Source organism: Chenopodium album, chromosome 1 (genome assembly GCF_948465745.1).
Source record: "Chenopodium album chromosome 1, dcCheAlbu1.1, whole genome shotgun sequence".
NCBI classification, from domain to species: Eukaryota; Viridiplantae; Streptophyta; class Magnoliopsida; order Caryophyllales; family Amaranthaceae; genus Chenopodium; species Chenopodium album.
In genome coordinates, this window is record NC_137834.1 from 78848869 (window position 1) to 78869538 (window position 20670).

At 34.3% G+C, this 20670-nt stretch overlaps 1 protein-coding gene across 2 annotated transcripts in view; it reads left to right on the top strand.

Moving 5' to 3' along the window:
- Nucleotides 1–20670, top strand: part of LOC145558156 (THO complex subunit 4C-like) — a 69736-nt gene that overhangs the window by 41278 nt on the left and 7788 nt on the right. The window contains exon 1 of one of the 2 annotated variants that reach the window (XM_081619303.1): nt 20126–20282. The exons of the other annotated variant lie outside the window; for it this stretch is intronic. The gene's annotated coding sequence lies outside the window, so the exon portion shown is untranslated. Of the gene's footprint in view, nt 1–20125; nt 20283–20670 lie in introns of those variants that run through there. 2 annotated transcript variants of the gene reach the window in all.

A 20670-nucleotide genomic window follows, 5' to 3' on the forward strand; every position in this document is an offset into this window, starting at 1 on the left:
AATCTCACTTAGGTAGTGAATGTATGTCTCTTTTTCGATTTTAAGGAATATTCGGGCTTCTCATTTTCTCACCATGTTCTCTGGGTACATATGTAGGTAAGTTATTACCTATATCGTGTACTTGGAGAACTAGGGGGAAATGCTGCCGGATTTTCCTTAAAATTAAAAAGTTGACATACATTCACTAGTAAGATTAGACGTTCAAGGATGGGTTAGGTTGGAGTGATAAGGACCTTTTGGGAGCATTCATTTTTACGATATATGGATGATATATATGCTATGTACTTTGATTACATAATATATGTTACATTTATCATTGTTTGAAATGTGTTGGTATGTTTAAAGGCAATTTAAAGCGTCAATGGACCGCGGTTGGATGTATGGTAGACGTGATACATTGGAATTTTTTAATGGGGTTCAAGAGTTTTGCAAGAGTGCTTCACAGTATCAGCTTAGAACGGGTGTCAATTACCTTTATTGTCCTTGTGTCAATTGTAATAATGTCATAAGGGTCAATAGTGTGGATACCATCATGGCTCATGTACAATGTCATGGGTTTAGGCCTCAATATCATGTTTGGGTTTGGCATGGTGAGAAGGGATCGTATAGGGAGAATGTTGTTGGCAATGAGACGCATGTTGAAAGTGTCGAGATTCATGTTGAAGAAGAAAATGGGAGTGATGATGGTGGTGAAGGGGATGACACTGAGGATGTTGGTGGTGATGATCACTTGGATGAGATGATGCGTGAATTTGGTGACCGACCTGATGTATTTGAGTCATTATCAGAGGCTGCCAAAAAGCCTTTGTATCCCAGGTCCAATAAATACACAAAACTCTCAGCCGTGCTTACACTATTTAACATTAAGTCTAAGCATAACTGGAGTGACACTAGTTTCACTTCTTTGTTGACTGCGTTATGTGATATGTTGCCATATGGGAATGAACTTCCTAATTCCTATTATTATGCAAAGAAACTAATGTGTCCATTTGGTTTGGAGTATAAAAAGATACATGCATGTCCTAATGACTGTGTTCTGTATCAAAATGAATATGAAGAGTTGGAGGAGTGTCCACGTTGCGGTAAGTCGCGTTACAAGCGATCAAGCTGCAATGCTGGTAGTAAAGGACCTCCTGCCAAGGTGTTGTGGTATCTTCCTATTATTCCAAGGTTAAAGGGTCTATTTTCAATACCAAAAGACGCCAAGAACCTGAGATGACATGCTAAGGGAAGAAAGAAAAATGGTTTGTTGAAGCATCCTGCTGACTCTCCACAATGGAAGAACATCGATATGAAGTTTAGGGAATTTGGTGGTGAAGTCAGAAATTTAAGGCTTGGGTTGTGCACGGACGATATGAATCCATTTGGCACTCTTAGTACTAAACATAGCACATGGTCGGTACTTTTAGTGATTTACAACTTGCCTCCGTGGTTGTGTATGAAACGGAAATATATAATGCTTTCACTTTTGATAACGGGGTCAAGGCAACCTAGAAACGACATTGATGTTTACCTTGAGCCCCTTATTGATGATTTGAGAAAGATGTGGGACGAAGGTGTTACCGTTTATGATGCCCATAAGAACAAGATGTTTCTTTTGCGTGCTGCCCTTATGTGGACCATCAATGATTTTCCTGCATATGGCAATCTGTCCGGGTACAAGAACAAAGGGCATAAAGCATGTCCCATTTGTATTGATGACACACCGAACGTGTACCTTGACCACTATGGCAAAGATGTGTACGTGAGGACCCGAAGATTTCTTAGGCGCGATCACTCGTATCGTAAGCAGAAAAAGGCCTTCGATGGGAAAGTTGAGGAGGGGGTTGCGCCTAGGCCATTGAGTGGAAAGGAGGTTAATGAGAGAGTGAAGGGTATTCCATGTGTTTTTGGTAAAACAACGAAACCAATTGACCCACACGCTCTCTTTAAAAAGGAATCAATCTTTTGGAAGCTTGAGTACTGGAAAGAACATGATGTTAGACATTGTCTCGATGTGATGCATATAGAGAAGAATGTTTGTGATGCAATTCTGGGGACAATTATGAACATTCCTGGAAAAACGAAGGATGGCAAGAGTGCGCGGTTAGATTTGCAAGAGTGGGGTGTTCGTCCGGAGTTGTGGGTTCAAGTTAAGGTAGGGATGGCGAAGGTTAAGGAAAAGGGAAACGGAGATGGTGGTCAAAACCGTAAGGGGAAGCGCAAGGAAAAGGCCACGGGTATCGCAAAGAAGAAAGGTGATGGAAAAGGAAAGAACCAAAAGGTGTATTTACCTCCAGCTAGCTACACATTATCAAAGGAAGAAAAACGGAGGTTTTGTGCTTGTTTGTATGACATTAAGCTTCCATCTGGGTTCTCGTCAAACTTGAAAAGTTTGTTTCCTTAAATTGAGAATTAAAGTTGACAAGTATGAAATCCCACGATTGTCACATGATGATGCAAGTTTTCCTACCGATTGCACTTCGTGGTATTTTACCAAAGCACGTGAGAGAAGTTATAACAAGCCTCTGTGGGTTTTTCAATACTATCTGCAGCAAAGTTCTTGATCCCTTTACACTTGATGCTCTCCAGGCGACTGTTGTGGTAACTTTGTTCAAATTTGAGATGTTTTTCCCACCTTCACTTTTTGACATAATGGTGCACTTGATTCTGCATTTGGTTCATGAGATTAAGTTGTGCGGTCCAGTATTTATGAGGTGGTGCTACCCTTTTGAACGACATATGGGTACACTGCAAGATAAAGTAAGAAATCCAGCCCATCCGGAAGGCAGTATGATACAAGGAATTGTGTCCGAGGAGATTGGGAATTTCGTGGCAAAGTATGTTGTCGTTGCCGAACCTATTGGGCTTCCCACTTCCCGACATGAAGGGAGACTTGATGGTCATGGCACAATTGGGTCAAAAAGGATATGGGCTGCTCGAGATCAAATCATGCAAGCTCACCTATTTGTGCTTCATCATATTGCGGAGTTTCACCCATATTTAGAAGAGCACATGGATAGTTTGCGTGTTGAATATCCATCAAAAGGGGAAAGAGCACTAATTCAGTTGCATAATAAGATGTTTGTGAAGTGGTTCCATGATCGTGTGATGCGTCAATTGGATGAGACTGTGTCTGATACAATAAAGTGGCTAGCTTATGGTCCAAAGGAAGATGTTCATTCATTTGAGGGATATGATATAAATGGGTACACATTTTGGACTGAAAGTCGGGATCAGAAATCATCATCGACTCAAAATAGTGGTGTCAGTCTTGTGGCTTCATCAAGAGAGTTTGCAAGTGCGAAGGATACATCACCAGTTGACGCACTATTATCATACTATGGACGAATTCAGGAAATATGGGAACTAGATTACCGTGACTTCAAGGTTGGTCTATTCAAGTGTAAATGGGTCGATAATAATAGGCGCAACGTGAGAAATGATGACTTCACTCTTGTAGATCTTGGCCACTTGCGGGATAGTCTTGAACCATTCATCCTTGCATCTCAGGCTAAGCAAGTGTTCTATGTAACTGACCCGTCCGATCCAAGATGGTCCATCGTCCTGGCTGGCAAAAGGAGAATTTTAGGGGTTGGAGAGGTTGAGGACGAGGAAGAATATGATGCATTTGATGATTCTCCCCCTTTCACTGCTCCTACACTTGATGTAGCAACTGATGTAGATGATGATGCTACTTATATTCGATCTGACCACAATTAGGGAATACACGAATGAGGTACTTTTATTAATGCATGTTTTATTTACTAAATATCTTATGCTCCAACAACCTTGTTTATTTCGGGAAGTGTTTTATTTTTTTGCATTTTCAACGTATAAGAATGTAATATGAACTAAATATATGAATTGTTTAGAGGATTATATGTGAATTTGTTATGAAACCAAAGAAGTTGGGTAAGTGTTTGTCTTTCTTCGTGCCTCAGATTTGATTGTCATTACTGATGACTAACAACATGCTTTGCTTGTTTACTGTAGGTGTGCACATATCATGGATCCTGATGAGAACCTTCATTCTGATGAGGATATGGATGATGATGATGGTGACGAGTTTTATGATGTTAATAAGGAGACGGATATGGGGGAACCGGAAGACCAAGCTTATGACGAGTTCCAACATAAGCTTGATGAATTTGAGCGTATAGCTGAAACTGCCCCACCTATTGATGATAATGTGGTTACCGAAGTTGTAGGTGATTCACATTGTGAAACTCAAATGCAAATCCAAGTTAAAACAACTGGTGGTGGAAGAGGGGTAAAGCCACCGGTGAACAGAAGGAGTAGGGGTGCAACTTAAGCTTTCAAGAAACCCGGCGTTCCTATGGTGCTTGAGTTTGATGAGTTAGGTCAACCTACTGGCCAATGGCGCGACAAATTTTCTAGTCAAGTTGGCATTCTAACTCGTAAAATACCCATCACACTTGAGTTTGTCGATATACCTCACGGGTTGCTTCAAACATTTTAGGACGATACTATGGTAAGTATTTCTTTCAAATCACACTTTTATTTTAAATTCATATATATGTTGGCAAAAAAAATATAAAAAAAATTGCAAAAACAACCCCCGGGCCTAACCCGAGGGCTGCTGCCTGGGTGCTGCAGCTGCTTGGGCTGCTGCCTAGGTGCTGCAGCTGCCTGGGCAGTAGCCTAGGCTGCTGTGCAGCTGCCTGGGCAGTAGCCTGGGCTGCTGCAGCTGCCTGGGTGCTGCAGCTGCCTGGGTTGCTGCAGCTGCCTCAGCTGCTGCCTGGGTTGCTGCAGCTGCCTGGGCAGCAGCCTGGGCTGATGCAGCTGTCTCGGCTGCTGCCTGCCCCGATTCCCGAGTTTTTTTTCCCTTTTTTTTAATTTTTTTTCTCTTGCCTAACGTGGATGTTTGCGCCAATTACAGAGTATGTTCCATATTCCTGATGAGCCGGCCAAGAGAAAAGTCTTTGAAGCTTTTGTACAAGAGAGATTCAAAAACTTCAAGAGTTACTTGAGGATGAGATGGATCCATAAGAGAAGAAAGAGAAGACCAAAGAAAAATGTGCCTGCAGATGGAGAAGAAGAGAAACCTGATAAGAAACTGTGGGATTTATATCCACAAATAACGGTGGAGGATTGGGAGAAGTTTGTGGAAAAATCTTCCACTAGGACTGCACTTGTATGTTTTTATTTATCAATAAAGTCGGCTACTCATATTTAGTTTCTTACAATGACTGATGCTAACATATATTTCTGAATGTGTAGGAAAAAAGCGAACAAACTAGAATCAATGCCGGAAAGAAATTGTGTAGCCATCATATGGGTTGTAAGACCTTTGCGGAGTCAAGACCAAAGTGGGTCAAAGCGGGTCTATACCCCAAATCCATAATGTCATCAACTGATAAACCACTTTCTTCCACGGTCACAACTTTGGTTAATAGTGCAATTGACTGGTGGTGTGCTATGCATGGGATGGACAAGAAAACCGGCAAGTATGTCATGCAACCGGATAAGAAAGTAGTAGCAGATGCACTTGTAAGCAAATTTTTCTACTTATTAATTATATTTCCTTGTCAAGTACATTGTACTTAGATCTGATAAATTTTTGTGTTGTTAAAGCTCGAGCATACTTCGGAAGTGATTGAAGGCAAGCTGACTCCAAGCATCGAACATGATCCTTTCACCTTAGCTTTGGGAAAACCATACCACCCTGGGCGAGTAATTGGTTTTGGCGAGAAACAACTAGGGTGGGAGAAGGTGATGGGTTCAGAATACACCAAATCAGCAAAAAGCAGATCAAGTGTTAATTCGCCACATCGGATTGATGAGAAGGAAAAGGAATCAATTAAGGCGGAGATACGCGCGGAGCTGCAAGAACAGATGCAAAGTCAATTCAATGCCATTCTGAAGCACATGAACTTGCCGCCTTTGCCATTTCCCTCGAGTACCCCAGTAGACTCATGTAGTCACCCCAGAGGCCCCGAGGACGATCCAGTAGTTGAGAGAGAGGTAATTTTAGTACAAGGACGAATTACGTCATATGAAGTTCGTCTAATGAGGTCGTTTGCATGTTTAATTATTTTACTTTTGCAAGATCCTAGTCCTATGGATGCAGAGTCACTAAAGAGAGCAAATCTGATGCCTGAACCTTTCCCAGATGTTAAGGTGAACTTCACTACGTAATCAGCTTTTTTTATGTTAGGCTTTCGTTTTTTATTTCATAACTTATGTCCTAACTCCTAATCAAATATGTAGGAAGAGACGCCTTGTGAGCTTCTTCACCCCGGGGAAAACACCGGTGGACAGTTGCAGTTGGTGGGGTATGGTAGTGCACAACCTTTTGACAAGGTCCATTTTAAGTCTAATACTAGCACCCATTACATCTCGGTCGGGATCGATTCTATAGTTGTTGGGTTTGAGGACTTACCACTACCGGTGCCTAGAGAGGAATATGATTTTTTTAAGCTGCGTGACGCGACCAGGAGCTTTGTGCAATGGCCACGTGATCGGTTGAGGTTAGTAGGAGGGGTAAGTAAACACTACTTGTATGTAACTACTTGTATGTAACTAGATTAACATGTGCTTTGTGCAATGACCATGTTCTTTTATGCTACTAGATTACTATGGAAATTCAGTCCGCTAAAAGGAAGAAGGTGGAGAAGCCAAAATCCAAGGAAGAAGGTCCTCCGAAGATGGAACAAGGACAAGTGTCGAAGAAGAGTTCGAGGGCTTCATGTACTCCACTGGTAAAAGCCAATGTCCTTAGGTCGCTTTCGAAAGCATGTACTTTTCTTCACAACCGTGTTAGTGAGTTGCCTACGGGTACACATATTCAAGTGAACTTGCCTAAGGCATTGTTCAACTATGATGAGGATGCGATCGCATACATTTCTAGAGAGGATGTGACGGAATTTCTAACCGGTTCCATGCTTAACATTTCCATCATTCAAACTTTCATGAGGTAAATTAACGAGACTATTTCTAAACATATTGTATTTTTGATATTTTCGTACCAAAAAAATGCAACTAGTAATTACTTGCACACATTACTTTCTTGAAGGTCACTACAGGAGCTCCTTGCTAGTAAACCCGATGGTGAAGCAGCATTTGGGTGGTTATGCCCCGAATAGACCTCCGTAACCAAATGCTTGCATAACCCTCGTGATGTGATAGATTACCTTGAGCGGGGTATTAGAGAATCAATGCGTGCAGGAAACAAATTCATATTAGCCCCTTGCTTTGAGGAGTAAGTTTAAATATGTCACTTTTAATTTGTTTGTTAAGTATAGATGTTGATGCATAACAATTGATGGATTGATATTTGCTTTAATATATATGTAGTCTACATTGGAGCCTTATGGTGATTTGTGTTTCCAATAACACAATCTACTACATTGACTCGGCTCGTATATGGCCACCAAGGAAGTTGCTAGTGAATAACCTATTGAATAGGTACATACCGCTTCCTATATATTGTTTTGTATCATCACCTAAGTGATTGAGTGGCTATGTTCCAAAATTGTTTGTTTTTTATTTTTTTTTTTGAAGTGTTATGAAGAAGTTGAATTGTCGTTCGGTTGTGGGTCCCACGTGGAAATATTCAAAGGTAAAGCCTTGATATATTGATTTATTTAATAAAATTGCCTTGAGTTATGGCTATGCATGACTATTTTAACTTTGTGTCATGTTAGTGTGCGCAACAAGACAACGGCGTTGACTGTGCCCTGTACGTGATGAGGTTTATGCATGACATAGTCAATAGGTGCACTGAAGCCCAACACATTGAAGAGGTACTTGTTTTTACTTTTTTCGGTTCGATTTTGGGTAAAAGTCGTCCTAAAACTAATTAGAATGCTAATTTGCTATGATTCCAAACATTAGACACCTAAGACTAGTTGTAATTGAAATGTTATGATAAAGAAATAGCTCATTAGATAAGAAATGTAGAAATCGGGCAAAGTAGTAGTGAAATAGGCGATTATGGGTAAAAGCCGTCCTAAAACTTAGTAGAATGCTAATTTTCTATGATTTCAAACATTAGACACCTAAGACTAGTTATAATTGACATGTTATGATAAAGAAATAGCTCATTAGATAAGAAATGTAGAAATCGGGCAAAGTAGTAGTGAAATAGGCGATTTCGGGTAAAAGCCGTCCTAAAACTTAGTAGAATGCTAATTTGCTATGATTTCAAACATTAGACACCTAAGACTAGTTGTAATTGACATGTTATGATAGATAAATAGCTCATTAGATAATAAATGTAGAAATCGGGCAAAGTAGAAGTCCAATAGGCGATTTTGGGTATAAGCAGTCCAAATACTTAGTAAAACCTTCTTCTGATGCGATTACAGACCTTAGACACCCAAGACTAGTTAATATGGGTCTGCTCTAAGGAAAAATAAGGTCATTTGATACAAAATGCAGAAAATGGGAAAGTGAGCACCCGAGGCAACTACACCACCCGAGGCAACAACCTCAGGTTATGTCAGGCAGCTGCAAGCAGCCACCAGGCAACTGCAACAGTAGCCTAGGCAGCTGCACAGGCAGCCGCAGCAGCCACCTGGCAGCTGCAGCAGCAACCAGGCCGCTGCACAAGCCATTGCAGCATCAGCCTAGGCAGCTACACAGGCCGCTGCAGCAGCCACCAGGCAGCTGCCAAGGCAGCTTCTGCAGCAGCCCAGGCAGCACCCAAGGTCGAGGCAGCAGCCGTTCAAGAAACCGAGCCGCTCCAAAAGCCATGGGAAGCAGCCCGGGGAGTAATTTATTGGCCTATTCATGGCATCTCATGCTATTTTGTGTAATTTTTGCGTACTTGTTAGTGTATAAGCTAAATAAGTCACTTACGCCGATTTTTGTTAAAAATCGTACTAAAACTTAGTTGGGTGCTCATTTGATGTGATATCATAAATTACATGCCTAAGACTAGGTATTATGGGCATGGTTTGAGAAAAAAAATTCCAAACGGAAAAAAATGTAAAAAATGGGCAAGTACAAGTGGAATAGGCGATTTTGGGTAAAAGCCGTCCTAAAACTTAGTAGAATGCTAATTTCCTATGATTTCACACATTAGACACCTAAGACTAGTTATAATTGACATGTTATGATAAAGAAATAGTTCATTAGATAAGAAATGTAGAAATCGGGCAAGTTAGAAGTCAAATAGACGATTTTTGGTAAAAGACGTCTTAAAACTTAGTAGAATGCTAACTTGCTATGATTTCAAACATTAGACACCTAAGACTAGTTATAATTGACATGCTATGATAAAGAAATAGCTCATTAGATAAGAAATGTAGAAATCGGGCAAAGTAGTAGTGAAATAGGCGATTTTGGGTAAAAGCCGTCCTAAAACTTAGTAGAATGCTAAATTGCTATGATTTCAAACATTAGACACCTAAGACTAGTTTTAATTGACATGTTATGATAGATAAATCGCTCATTAGATAAGAAATGTAGAAATCGGGCAAAGTAGTAGTGAAATAGGCGATTTCGGGTAAAAGTCGTCCTAAAACTTAGTAGAATGCTAATTTCCTATGATTTCACACATTAGACACCTAAGACTAGTTATAATTGACATGTTATGATAAAGAAATAGTTCATTAGATAAGAAATGTAGAAATCGGGCAAGTTAGAAGTCAAATAGGCGATTTTTGGTAAAAGTCGTCCTAAAACTTAGTAGAATGCTAACTTGCTATGATTTCAAACATTAGACACCTAAGACTAGTTATAATTGACATGTTATGATAAAGAAATAGCTCATTAGATAAGAAATGTAGAAATCGGGCAAAGTAGTAGTGAAATAGGCGATTTTGGGTAAAAGTCGTCCTAAAACTTAGTAGAATGCTAAATCGGGCAAGTTAGAATGATGTTTGAAATATTTAACATATATATATACATTATTATTTTTTAATTATATGTAATATATGAATGATGTTAATGTTTGGTATTTTTTTCTTTCCAAAGGTTTGTAAGATTCAAAGGGAAGGCCCTTTGACAAAGGAAGAAGTTGATGAAATTCGCGACATGTGGGCTTTTTTTGTGACATTTGATGGCATCTAGGTAGAATATATTATATATATGTGTTAGTTAGATAATGAACGAGATTGAGTTTTTTTTTTTTATGAACAATTAATATTTAGTTACTATATCTTATTTATTTTTATTAAATCCATATGTACATTATATTACTTATTTGTAATTAGTACTACATATTATTTATGAGTTTTATATATGTTATTATTATTATGCATTTTATTGTTATTGAATTATTATTATTCCAAAATTTGTAATATTTTTAATTAATTATTAATATTAATTAATAATAATATTAATAATAATAATAATTTTTAAAATTACAGATTAATGTGCATATCAAAACAGGTCACTAATAATATTATTATTATTAATTTTTATATATATAAAAATAAAAAATAAAAAAATAATAAAAAAAAATTACAAATGGCAAGCGGTTTTGGCGCCAAACCGCTAGTTTTTAAGGAACTTGTAAACCGTTCACGAATCATAAAAAGGCAACCACGATAAGGGACAACGAAAGGCAACAACGATTGACCCGTGAAGGTTACACCCCATTCATAATCCATGAGATTACTAACTCCATATGGTTCGGAACCACGAAAGGAGGATCGGGGATGATGGTACGAAGTGAGTCATGGAGTCACATTCGCCCGTATTGGCCTCTACGTACTCGATTCTTATAGTGAAAAGTGATTCCTGCGATCTCAAAGGCATGCAAACAAAATATTCAATTTGCTCCAAACTATTATTATTCTAAATTGGTTGAATATTAATGCAACATATAATTCTAAAATATCGTGATCACTTGAATTAATAACAAGATTAAAAAGGAACCTAAACCGGTTGTCCAAATTATCTTACTAGGCGTGATTTTCAATTACATATTCCCTTTAAACATGCAATATAGTGATAAAAAAAATATAATAGAACAAACATTAATATTGGAAGCAATTTAACAATAATAACGTTAGTCAAATCAAATATAAAATAACCTAATCATGATACTAGCAATAAGAAAATAAAATAAGAGTAATTAAATTAACTAATTACTCACATTCCGCTCGTTCCTTTAAATTGCTACATCATGAATAAATGGTTAGTAACTTCAATAAAAATATAAATCGAATTGAAATAATTAAATTAAATAAATGTAGAGTTGATTTGGTCCAAACCTTCAGTTAATTATAACTTTCACGCCTTGGTTTAAGTATAGAACTTCGGGTATTGTATGGACTCCTTGGAGCGCTTAGGAGAAGTATTATGAGAGAATAGGATGGCTAGTGTTTAGGCTAAAGAGAGAGAAAATAATTATTTTGTGATCAACCTTGTTGATGATTGAAAAGGGGGAGATATGACCTCTATTTATAGAGAAAAAAGAAGGGTCGAAAAAACAAGATAAGATCCGAATTAAATCGGAATAAAACTCGATAGACAGCAGTTTTTACGGTTTTTGTTTTTATCATATCTTTTGATCCAGAAATCGGAATAATATGAATAAGATATCGTTGGAAATCTCTTGAAGTCTACTTTCTAACCCAATTGGAATCAGATTAAAATATTTTATATAATAAAAGATATGGCCGAAATAGTGAGACGGTGTCAGTTTTGGATAGAGTTTGACATTTAATTCATATCTTTTTCGTTATAGCTCGAAATTGATATTATAATATATCATTGGAAAGATAATTTCAAGGGCTATCCAACCATATAAAATTTGGATAAAAACTATGAGGCACGAAAATAATATCTGTCTATCTTTGAATGTCTTTCAATTCGGATAGAAATAGGATTTTCAAAAAAGGAGTTTTATTCAATTTCAAACTCTTTAATCTTATCTTTTCAAAAAGGATAATTAAGATCTTTTAGAAACTTGTTGAAGATTCTAATTAATCCTAATTTTTTTAGGAATTGGATTAAATAATTTGGACCCTCCACATGATCATTGAGTCGTAGGTAAGGTGGGCTTAGGTTCGGTTTGGGCTCGATCAGTTTAATATTTTGGTCATAACTTATTCGTTATAACTCGGATTTGGGCTTATAATATATCGTTGGAAAGCTCTTTTAAATCCCCATCCAATTATTCAATCATTTGACCCAGATTATGGACCAAAATAAACTGAAATAAACGTTTTTATAAAAAGGACACGAAATGAATGATTTTAAAGGACACGAAATGAATTATTTTGGGTTTAAAGGCACGAAAAGAGGAAAATAAGTTATGGTTTGGGGAACTGGGCTATAAGTTGGGTTGGTTTATGAAATGGAAATATGGACTTAATCACTCCAAGATTAAATACTCAACCTGACCAATAATGGCGGTGAAAGGTTGTTCATCATCGGGTTTGGTTTTGGGGAGACATTTTTAGGTGTCTACAGGTATAGTTGATTCAATCGATTCGGGTATGTTTTTATTAAAGCGTGAAGTAGTAGGTTCACATATTGTTTTTACCTTCTCATTCTAAAGGTGTAGATAAATTGACTAATTAATTTGAATTAAGTTAAGTACGAAAGATTAAGTTTATTTATTTGAAGAGGTGAAGTTTTCATATTTGTAAATATATATATATATATATATATATATATATATATATATATATATATATATATATATATATATATATATATATATATATATATATATATATATATATATATATATATATATATATATATATTAATATTATGAGAAAAAGATGGTGCTATTTGAAGCGGTCTGTAGACACCTAAAAATGTCTCCCCAAAACCAAACCCGATGATGAACAACCTTTCACCGCCATTATTGGTCGGGTTGAGTATTTAATCTTGGAGTGCTTAAATCCATATTTCTATTTCATAAACCAACCCAACTTCTAGCCCATTTACCCAAACCATAACTTATTTTCCTCTTTTCGTGCCTTTAAACCCAAAATAATTCATTTCGTGTCCTTTAAAATCATTCATTTCGTGTCCTTTTTATAAAAACGTTTATTTCAGTTTATTTTGGTCCATAATCTGGGTCCAATGATTGAATAATTGGATGGGGATTTAAAAGAGCTTTCCAACGATATATTATAAGCCCAAATCCGAGTTATAACGAATAAGTTATGGCCAAAATATTAAACTGAGCCCAAACCGAACCTAAGCCCACCTTACCTACGACTCAATGATCATGTGGAGGGTCCAAATTATTTAATCCAATTCCTAAAACAATTAGGATTAATTAGAATCTTCAACAAGTTTCTAAAAGATCTTAATTATCCTTTTTGAAAAGATAAGATTAAAGAGTTTGAAATTGAATAAAACTCCTTTTTTGAAAATCCTATTTCTATCCGAATTGAAAGACATTCAAAGATAGACAGATATTATTTTCGTGCCTCATAGTTTTTATCCAAATTTTATATGGTTGGATAGCCCTTGAAATTATCTTTCCAATGATATATTATAATATCAATTTCGAGCTATAACGAAAAAGATATGAATTAAATGTCAAACTCTATCCAAAACTGACACCGTCTCACTATTTCGGCCATATCTTTTTTTCTACAAAATATTTTAATCTGATTCTGATTGGGTTAGAAAGTAGACTTCAATAGCTTTCCAACGATATCTTATTTATCTTATTCCGATTTCTGGATCAAAAGATATGATAAAAACAAAAACCGCAAAAACTGTTGTCTATCGCAAGAGTTTTATCCGATTCGAATTCTTATCTTTTCTTGATTCTTCGACCTTCTTTATTCTCTATAAATAAAGGTCATATCTCCCCTTTTCCATTAATCAACAAGCTTGATCACAAAATAATTATCTTCTCCATCTTTAGCCTAAACACTAGCCTCCCCATTCTTTCACTATTTCTTCATTTAAGCACTCCAAGGAGTCCATACAATACCTGAAGTTCTATACTTTAACCAAGGCGTGATAGGTAGAGTTAACTGAGGGTTTGGACCAAATCAACTTTACTTTTAATTTAATTTAATTTTCATTTGATTTATATTTTTATTGAAGTTACTAACAATTTATTCATGATGTAGCAATTCAAGGAAACGCAGAAAGTGAGTAATTAATTCACTTAATTACTCTTATTATTTCTTATTGCTAGCATCATGATTAGGTTATTTTATATTTGATTTGACTAACGCTATTATTGTTAAATTTCTTCCAATATTAATGTTTATTCAATTATTTTTATGATCACCATATTACATGTTTAAAGGGAATATGTAATTGAAAATCACGCCTAATAAGATAATTTGGACGACCGGTTTAGATTCCTTTTTAATCTTATTGTTTAATCAAGTGGTCACTAATATTTTAGAATAATGTGTTGCATTAATATTAAACCAATTTAGCATAATAATAGTTTGGAGCAAATTGAATATTTTGTTTGTATGCTTTTGAGATCGCAGGGATCACTTTTCACTATAAAAATCAAGTAGAGGCCAATACGGGCGAATGTGACTCCATGACTCACTTCGTACCATCATCCCCGATCCTCCTTTCGTGGTTCTGAACCATATGGAGTTAGTAATCTCATGGATTATGAATGGGGTGTAACCTTCACGGGTCAATCGTTGTTGCCTATCATTGTCCCTTTATCATGGTTGCCTTTTATGATCTGTGAACGGTATACAAGTTCCTTAAAAACTTGTTGGCGGCTCCCTACTTTTCTTGTCCCTAATCGTGTCTCTTATCGTATATGTCAATTCCCACTTCCTATGAGTGTCAAGCATATTCACAAAATGCTTTTACGTAGGCGCACTTCGAGCGACGCCTACAATACCGTTGGATCAATTATATCAATATATTGTCTGATAAAGCTTAATTAGAAAATAGAAACAAGCACATAAGCAATCAACATTAACACGTTCACGTTAGTTGAAAACCACATGGTCCATATCATACTTGAAATATAAAATCATGCATATGTACAACATAATTCAATACATAAATTATAAATGGTTTCACATGTGCCTTAGGCTTAGTTCGTACAATTTACAAACATTCAAGGAATTAGACATAAGATTTCACAAACAAATTATGTGGGTAAATAATTGCTAAATCAAACAATTCATATTTGCTATCAAGCATAGAGAAATAACCGAACTCATTTACGGATAGGAAAAGTAATACCAAAAATCTAGCAAATATATATACAGATGTACTACAAGTTCATGAAAAACATACGTTCATAAAATTAACACCAATAATAATTCTATAGGGATGACAATTTAATTCGAGTTCGATCCGAGTCCGATTCGATCCGAGGAAAAAAGTCCGATCCAAGTTCAAAATAATGAAATCCGAGTTCGAATCTGATAAAAAAACTCCGAATCCGAATAGGATTTGGATCGGACTCGGACCTTACATAGCATCCGACCAAGTCCGACCCGAGTCCGACCCGCGAGTTTTACATGGAGTATAAATTTATTTTACCCTACTTTTTGTACTCTTCCGCCACTTTTCCTCAACCATTCAACCTCAAGGCCTCAATTTTTTCCTCTCCTCTCTCCTAACCCCTCTCCTTCCTCTCTCCTAACCCCCTTTTTCTCTCCTCAATTTTCTCAGAACTACTCCATTTGTTTGAGAGTTTTTTGTCAACTACTCCAATTATCAATCAATAATGGAAATCTAAACCAAAATAATAAGAACTCGTGAACAGTCTCTCATCATCTATTATGAAGTAATTTTTTATTTTTGTATGGTTGTTTGATTTCACACCACTTGTTTCACTTGAAGATTTGAAGACCGAAGCCAAGAAAAACCTTGGAAGTTCTCTGTTTCCCTAAGTAATTTGGGTAGAACTGAAAGTTCTTGGAGTACGAGTATTTATTTTTGTGTAGATCTGAAATTTATTTAATTTTTTTATAATTGTTCAAGTGATAATCATTATTATTTTTATGTGTAAAAATTAAATTCTAAACTTTTGCAACCCCTCTATTTGTATTTTTTCTAATTCTGATCTAAGAAACGGGAGAAATTTGTAATTCTGATTTAAGAAACGGAAGAAAATAATGTTTGGAAAACGGACATGGATTCGGAGTCGGAGGAGGTCGAGTCCATCGGATTCGGATTCGGGTTTTATATAAGCGTAGTCGGATCCGAACTTTAGGTCCGTTTACTAAACGGATCGGATTTGGACCCTACACAGTCCGACCCGATTTCGATTCGTTGTCATCCCTACTAAATACCCTTTTAGATTCAAACTAAACAAAACTCATAATCAAAACAAAATTACTAACTAGTTATTTTCTGCATCAAATCCAACTATCCCCAAATTGCTCGAACTCCAGAATAATAAAAATACAAAAATTTGGGAAACAATATAAACATATTATGTAAAGGTTTAAAATTAACATTAACAAGATAGTTAAGAATGAACTTTCTTGATATCAAAACCTTTCCCACTATAAAAAGAACCAGCCTTATCGTCAACTTCATGTTGTCGACGTCATCTGCTAGCCTGTCACTCATGAAAACGTCTATGAAAAGAAAATAAAATATAGCCCTTGATTAAGGCTAATCTATTATATTATGGATAGATGAGAAAGATGATTCAAGATAAACAAACCGATGCAACTGAAAAATAATAGTTCTTTGTAATTAAATAAAGCGGCACTACCATTAACATTCCAAATTATTAATACCGTGAGACTCCTGGTACTAGTCCCAAATTAATTAACGAGGATTGGGAATGATATGACATTCTTGAAACGTGTGATTTCATTATTCAAAGTTCAAACCCATGATCAAGATTAATCTCCTTCTAATTTCTTCCCAAGATGCGACACAACAAGATAATAATGAGTATAATTTAGCACATCCAGTATACAACGCATTAATCATTAACCTAAGAAATCAACAATAAAATTTATATATTGATTTGAGCTTTGTTGCTTATAACATGCTGTAATATATATATATATATATATATATATATATATATATATATATATAGAGAGAGAGAGAGAGAGAGAGAGAGAGAGAGAGAGAGAGAGTTTGCTTGGAGAATAATAAACCCTGAACTCTAGAAAGTTATAGAGTGATACAAGATGGACATCCACAAATATGTTTAGATAAATATAAACCATAGATCTAGATTGTTTCGGAATGATACAAGCGAGGATAATGGATATCCACAAATATTTCATAACAATATCTTGTATTATTAAAAATCAAAAAGGCATTTTAAATTTAATTATATACCTTAAATAAAGAATATAAATAAATTGAATTGTAATCTAATATATATAAAGGGGAGTTTTTCCCCGAATTTTTAGAGAGCCACATACGATTTAATTTTCTTAGCCCGCCATGTAGGATTATAAATTTAAATTGTAGCCAATTAAATAAGAGATTATTAATTTCTTTTACAATTAAATAATTCAAATGCCACGTAAGCAAAATTGACGAATGAGATTTTAAAGTTTAAATTAATTAAATACAAAAAATATTTTTTGAGATAGGAATTTTATCTAATATTTTAAAACTAATATAATAACAATTTTAATCGCATAAATATGAAAAATATTTTTTTTAAAAAAATACTAATAAATCGTGCATCGCACGGGCTTCATCTAGTGAACATATAATTCAGACCTAAAAAACATATTAATTAAAATCAATGAACATTCCAATTAAAAAAATGAATATGGATCCAAAAAATGGTAAATGAACATTCATCATAAGTTAAAGAACATCTTCTTCAACCTCTGAAAATACACGAAATTAAGAAAGAAAAAAAAAAGAGTAAAAGTAATAGATAAATGGAAAAGTACATTTTTCCTAAACGACGAATTCGTCAATTACATCTTTGTATATTTTCCATTTACTTATCGCTTTGAAATTCATAATTTTCCATTGTTTCTCTCTCTATATAAAACCACTTTCTCTCTCCATACAAAGAAATGAAAGTTTTTTAATCAACAGTAATTCATAAGATGGAATGTAAATAATAAATCAAAATTTGGAATATAAGTAATAAATCAATACGTTAGATTAAGGGAGGAAAGGTTTTGAACTTTTTTTTCTCATGCACTTTATGTTAATATACAATGTTCTTATATTACTCTGTAATATACAATGTTCTTTATATTAATATATAATGTTCTTTCCGCATTTTTTACAAGTCTTGTATTTTGACCGGGTGTACTATGTGATAAAATTTTCATTGTTTACAATTTTACATAGGGTAGGATCAGCCTACAAATTCTTGGCTGCATTCTAGTGCAGCCAAGCTAGCTGCAACAGCAATAAATATGAACATATAGTACGTTAAAATGAACATACGTTTTTTTTTCTTCCCTATATCTTAATTCTCTTTCTTCTTCTTCCTTAGCTCTATTATTTTTCTCTCTCTTCAGTTTTCTTCTCAATTTAAAATTTTCTCTTTCCTCTTTACCTCACTTCCCTTCAATCTTTAAAGTTTTCTTCTTCTTTATATAAAATTTTGAGTTAGTAATTCGTGTTTTGATGGGTATACTCCTTTCTTTCTAAATCTATTAGTTTCGGATTCAATCATTTGGCTTTATCAAAGAGGAAAGAAAAAATGGAGGAGAGAGAAAGTTGAGGTCAAAGAAAACAATGGAGGTTAGATTTATCAATTTGTAATTGTATTTTGTATGATTTCGTTGATCATGCATGATGATTTATTGTTTGATTATTTGAAATTATTATGAGTTTGTGATGAATATCAATTAAATTGCTTAATTGTTAATGAATATCAATTGTATTGCTTAATTTGTAGTTATTTTCTCTCTCCCCTGTCTTTTTCTCTCTCTTTTGATTTTTTTCTTTTGATTTTTAATCATGTTACAAATCAATAATTATTTTCTCTATGATGAATCAAGATTAGATTTAATGTTTATAATCAATTTTTTAGAGTTTCAATAATTACAATCGATCTTGAATATAATTTCTGTAAAAAAAACTGAATACGTAGGAATTTAAAATGAACATCTTTTAAAAAATGAGCATTTAGTACACCGAAAATGAATATTAAATACATAAAAAATGAACATATTTCGACAATTTATTTTATCTTTATTTTTCATTAATAATTATGTACAATGAATTTGAACCTTTATGAAAATCATGTTCATTTTAATATCCTAAATGTTCATAACTTTTTGTTACATATTCATTTTATAAGTGTTCATTTTTTGATACTAAATGTTCATTTTTATTAGGTTGAAAGTAAAATATAATACGTTGAAAGTTAAACTATCTGAACATTTATGTTGAAAATCTGAACAATTTATTATGAATATATATGTTTCGTTATTCTTTACGAACATATCTGTTATTGATTATGAACTCATATGACATATAGAGTGAATATTATTTATATTTTTAAGTATTGTATTGATGATTATATATATTACAAACATTCTAAATAATTATTATGAAGATATTTTGTGATGATTATGAAAATTCTGATTATTTGTTATATTTTAGTGAGTACAGATTAATTGTATTTGTAGAAGACAAAGACTCTGAATTAGTGAAGAAACAACTAAGAAGTGATGAAGAAGTATATGATATGTACAATGAATTTGCCTTTAAGTTGGAGAATTTCCAATGTATATGGTCCCAATTTTATGGTTGTATAATAAAGGTTCATTTCTAATATACTAAATGTTCATTTCTTTTTTTTTTTTTGACATGTTCACTTTTTATTACTGAATGTTCATTTTTATTACTGAATATATATATATATATATATATATATATATATATATATATATATATATATATATATATATATATATATATATTTTTATGTGTTCATTTTTCTAACTAAATGTTCATTTTTAAGGTCGTGGTCTAGCAAATTTATGATTATATGATAATTAGATTCATTTTTAATAAATTATCATTTCCTTGTAACATGTTCACTTTTTAGTATTAAATGTTCATTTTTTTTACGTGTTCATTTTTTGTTTTTATATGTACATTTTTTTTCATGTTCATATTTTTCAACTAAATGTTTATTTTTTTTGGGCCGCGCATTTTGGGCTTCACTTGTTGTAGCTATCTTAGCTGCACTAGAGTGCAGCCAAGACCAATTGGGATCAGCCCACCCGTATGAAAAACTTTAATTTGTTAATGGGTTGGTTTACAGCTTAAGATTGGTGGCCCATTACCCAAAGTCGGAGCAATAAAAGCGAAACTTCCGCGTTAAGAGATCTCCTTCTCATATTAATCTCCAGATTTTAGAGAGATAAACACAAAGCCCGGAGGAGAGAGAAAGTCGCCCATCTTCTGCTGCGCTCGACGTTCAACTTTCGTTTTGCTTCGTTGATTCTGTGGTAGGGTTTCGCTTCTTTTGTTGTTTGTTATTTCGTTGAATCTTGATTGATTTTTGTTTTGTTTTGTTTTTTTTGATGATTTTGTTGTTTATTTAGGGTCGATTTATTGTTTTGGAGTTTAATTTTCTGTGTTTGATGATGATTTGTGTTTTTTTTAGGTTGATTTTGTTGTTTTTTGTGCTTTATTTTGGTCTAATCTGTTGAATTTGAAGCAGATTTGGTTTAGGGTTTATTTTGAATCCCGTGTAATTGAGATCTGATTTATTCTGTGCAGTTTTATTTTTTAATTTTTCTGAAGATTCTGCTACCTCAATTGTTCTAATCTATTATGATTCGACTATTTGGAAAACAAACATGAATTTGAAAGTAATACCTTTAATGGTATTTG